Source organism: Humulus lupulus, chromosome 2 (genome assembly GCF_963169125.1).
Source record: "Humulus lupulus chromosome 2, drHumLupu1.1, whole genome shotgun sequence".
NCBI classification, from domain to species: domain Eukaryota; kingdom Viridiplantae; phylum Streptophyta; class Magnoliopsida; order Rosales; family Cannabaceae; genus Humulus; species Humulus lupulus.
In genome coordinates this window covers 57,211,281-57,216,078 of record NC_084794.1, presented here as the reverse complement: position 1 = coordinate 57,216,078, position 4,798 = coordinate 57,211,281, and the positions used below count along the sequence as shown (strand labels likewise).

Genomic DNA, 4,798 nt, shown 5'->3' with positions numbered 1-4,798 from the left:
TAATATCTAATTATCTCTAAATAATAATAGTGAATTGTAGTTTGGATATGGTAAATGTTAAGTAGAAGTTAGATTTTAGATTTTTGTTAAATCGAAGTAAAAGCCACTTCTTTTAATATATTAGCAGAAAGCAATGTGCAATGCATGTTTGCTTAGTTGTATTGAGAAAATGTGTGAACTTAGTTTTATTTTTTAATTTTCGTATTAAAATTTATTATTTAATCAAGAGTAGGTAACGATTTGGTACATTATATTTTTGTAAAGTATCATTTTGGTACCGTATATTTGCAAAAATACGGATACCAAATGAGTAAATTTCCTATAATCGGTGTTATATATTTTAAAAGACAATATTTAATTTAATGTATGACATAAAGATATTACTAAAAAAATATTGTTGGAATTCAAATAATAAAATTGTTGATAAGTATTTGGTAGTTTTGTTTCCGAATGAGTGATTTTGCTATTGAACGGTTTTAAAGGGTAGACCTTCGTAAATAAAAAAAAAAAAATTGTCTATAGTTTAATAAAGAATGTGATTTTGTTTGAATAAATAAATAAATGAAGAAAGAGGTTAATTTGTAGTTGTAATTTAGGATGATGATTCATCCTTGTTCTCATCTTGTGCATGTTCAATGGAGAGAATAGTGAAATACTTGTATTTGAAATTTTTCATTTTTTCTTCATCTGCAGACAATTTGATTGTCTTTTTTTTTTTTTTTTGCTAATTTATTCGTAACATTTTCAATGTATTGAGGAATTTCCTGCAAGAACAATTTAGAGTTAGCTTATAGAAATTATTGATTTTTTAATATGTATTATTTTGAAATGTAGTAATATTTATTTTTACATTTGTAGAATTTTCCATCAACTAGACTGTAGAACTACCAAATGTGTCTTCTACTACTTCTCCGAACATAATAGCATCGATCTTTCCAGTATCATTTTCTAGTTGCACATATGCCCTAGCACTTAAAATGTATTTATATATTTATTAAGATATACAATTTATATATTATGAATATTATTATTAATATATATTCAATTTGTTATCCAAAATAACTTAATTATTAATAGTATATGATGATAATAATATCTTCCGAATTTTTTCCACTTGGGTTATTTAATTTTTAACTAATTTAAATATATATAAATAAAAATTTTGTTTATTTAAGTTAAAAATTTTGGGTATAAATTTTTAGTTATTAATATTTTGTAGTATAAATTTTGAGTAAATTCTAAGACATTAATATTAAACTCAAAACCCAAAACCTTACTATTATTATAAACATTTAAACACTACTATTATTAATAAAATTGCAATGCATATATGTCATATATGTTTTCAAATATACTAATTAACTAAAATATGACATATATACTAAATCAACATGTTTGCACGTTGATTTTGTATTTAAATAATTAAATGATAAAATATGTTTTCAAATATACTAATTAACTAAATTTCCATATTCGAAGCAACTTCAAATGTAATAATAAATAACTAATATTTTACTACTAACCTAGTAGTACTCAAAGTGTTGAAGATGAATAAATATGAGTGTAATCCTGAAAGTAAAGTTATAATAATAATAAATGTAAATTTTTAATGTAGTTATACTTTTTTATATAAGAATATGTTAATCCACCAAACTATGTTATATATATATATAAATTAATAATAATAATATTTATATATTTATTAATATATATAATTTGTATATTATTGTTGACCCTGAATTCGACCAACTGACACAGAGTCAAATTTGCTTGATGTGGAAAGACACGTTGGAAAGAATGTGATGACGAAATGATAAATAACACAAGAGTTTATAGTGGTTCGGCCCCAGAATCTGGTAATAACCTACGTCCACTTGAATTGTTATTGATATATGATTCAAATGAGTGATCAAAGAACTAGGGTTCAATGAGTTTCACCAATCTCTGAAGAACAAGACAATATCTCAAATAGAATCACTCTAATCTTAAATAATTCGAAAGCCAAAAGTCCCTTCCTTGAGCTATCTTTCTCTATTTATAGGCTCAAGGGGGATTACATGAATTTGTTACAGATATTCTTTCCTAAATAATCAGATACTCAGGAAATCGTGGGAGTGAATTTCGGGATTGATAAATATCTTTATAAAAATATCATGAGGCATGCGGAACTTGCGACCATGTCGCTGGTAAGTTTCGGCTGCCTACTGCTTGTAATTTGTCTTCTGGTCGATACCCTAGCAGAGTTCCGCCAAGTGTCAGCCACATGTTCGGGAATCACCTGCCACGTCATTCGTGCCTGTTTTTTGGATAACAATTATGAATATTATTATTAATATATATCCAATTTGTTATCCTAAATAACCTAATTATTAATATTATATGATGATAATAGTATCTTTCAAATTTTGTGTTCCTAGTTTATTTAATTTTAGTTAATTTAAATATATATAAATAAAAAATTTGTTTGCCTAAGTTATAAATTTTGGATATAAATTTTTAGTTATTAATCTTTTTTGTAGTATAAATTTTGGGTAGATTTTAAAAAACTATACATTATTGAGCCAAATCCAAACTAATTAACTGAAGCCTACTAATCAAGCCCAATAATCAAACCCTACTTATCAAACCCTAGTATAAATATATATCTTTCTACAAAAACCTAAACCTAAACCAATCCTAAGCCGTCTTTGACCGAGCCCTCCCCTCTCCTCTATGCCGTGCCCCCGGCCACAAGAGACAACAGCGTTTGATCCCTCTTTTTCTCTCTCGGCAAAGGAACCCACCACCACTCCACCAACTCCACCCACCCGTGGTCATCAGCTCTTCGTCAGCTCCATTTCCCCTCACCCAAAACCAGTCAGTCCCCGTCATACTTCCCTCACCATCTCCGAATCACCCAGGCCCATCTCGACCTCCCTAGCGCGACCCTGAAGCCAGGTGACTAGTAAGTCCCTGTCATCCTTATCTCCGAATCACCCAGGCCCATCTCAGCCTCCCTCGCACGACCCCGAAGCCAAGTGACCCTAACCCAGACACGACCCCAACATAGGCCTCACCACCGTCTGACCACCATAGCACCACCTTACCTTGCCTGTTCTCACACCAAACCCAGACCAGAGGCTGTGAACATCTCAAACGAACCCGCAAAGGTATTTTTTTTCAGCTTAATCCCAAAGTGTTTTAGTTTTGTTTTTTGGTAATGTAAAACTTTTTTTCTACTTGTCTTCCAAAACTAAAGCATGAATACGAAAATCTAATAATATGAAAGTCGAGGAAAATATGAGAAAAGATAGCTGCTCAGGAAACACAAGTTAAAAGGTATAGTTTTGATGTTACAAACAAATAAGTTTGTTGTGATTTTCCTATTTTCCTTGCAGATTGGATATACCTCACCTGCCCAATCTGGAATCATGGAAAGCTTGGGCCTGTCAGTTGCAGCTGTTAGTACAAAGTTTTTGCTTCCTCATTTTGTTTTTGTTTTCGAATTTTGTAGTTTGAATTACCCTCTTGTTATTTTTCAGTTCCCAGTTTTTGGATCTATAGATACAATAGGTGGAGTGATACAATAGGGATTCCTTTTGGGGTTGATTGAGTGTTTTATGTGAACTTGATTGTGCAAAAGGTTTCCATAGGCGAAAAAAGAGGCTCTGAGTATGATTGAAGGAATTGGCTGTTTGTTTTCTTTAAATTTTGATATTTTTTCCTTTAACAAAAGCATTAAAACACTTTGTAATGTTCTTTTTGTGCAGGTTATGTTGAAGATGAAGAGTAGGCTCGTTGTTGGGACCATCACAAAAAAGAAAGATAGTAAGTTTTTACTGCTTTTGTCTTTCACTAATAATTTTTATGAAGCAAAAATAGAGGTTGTTTAGTTTTTTGGCTAACTAAATATAAAAAAAATTATGATTTTTATGCAGATTTTGGATTGTAAAAATCATTCAATGTGATGTTGCAGAGAGAATCACTTGTGATTCTGGGTGGTGGAGAAGAGTCTACAACTTGTCAACTGATGATGGTTCAGGTCTAGGCATATATTTTTCTTATTGAAAAATAAGAAATAAGATTACTACAACTTGGTGATTTATGATGTTTACAGTTTATAAGTTTGCCTATTGCTAAATAATATACAGAATGATGTGATCTTTGTTTATAAAAATCTTTTATAAATTGATTGTAATATATCAATTTATAAAAGATTTAGTTTCCCAAGTTGTTTGTCTTGGTAGCATATGCTTTGGAGCATCAGTAGGGAGTCCTTTTGGGGTTGATTGAGTGTTTTATTTGAACTTGATTGTGCAAAAGGTTTCCATAGGCGAAAAAAGAGGCTCTGAGTATGATTGAAGGAATTGGCTGTTTGTTTTGTTTAGATTTTAATATTTTTTTTCCTTTAACTAAATCATTAAGACACTTTGGAACTTCTTTTTGTGCAAGTTATGTTGAAGATGAAGAGTAGGCTCGTTGTTGGGACCATCGCAAAAAAGAGAGTAATTTTTTATTGCTTTTGTCTTTCACTAATAATTTTTATGAAGCATAAATGAATGTTGTTTAGTTTTCTTTAAATTTTGGCGGACTAAATATAAAAAATTTTATGATTTTTATGTGTGGCTGTTACTATATTTATATGTTAAATTATTTTTTTGTTTGTTGCTATATTTTTTGTGTATAAATGCTATATTAAATATTAATGTGCTACTTTTCATAGGGAAGTATAAGTTTTAAATATTTTTTGTTTTCTTTTTTAATGGCTGCAAGGATTTTTTAATAAAATTATGTTAGATTTTAACAATCCCAAGCTGTA

General features: G+C 29.8%; 1 long non-coding RNA gene across 1 annotated transcript; it reads left to right on the top strand.

The window, feature by feature from the left end:
- Positions 1-3,750: 3,750 nt before the first annotated feature.
- LOC133816051 (uncharacterized) lies at positions 3,751-4,419 on the top strand. Its single transcript, XR_009884982.1, has 2 exons — positions 3,751-3,807; positions 3,918-4,419. It is a non-coding gene; the product is annotated as an uncharacterized LOC133816051 (long non-coding RNA).
- The last annotated feature ends 379 nt before the right edge of the window (positions 4,420-4,798 follow it).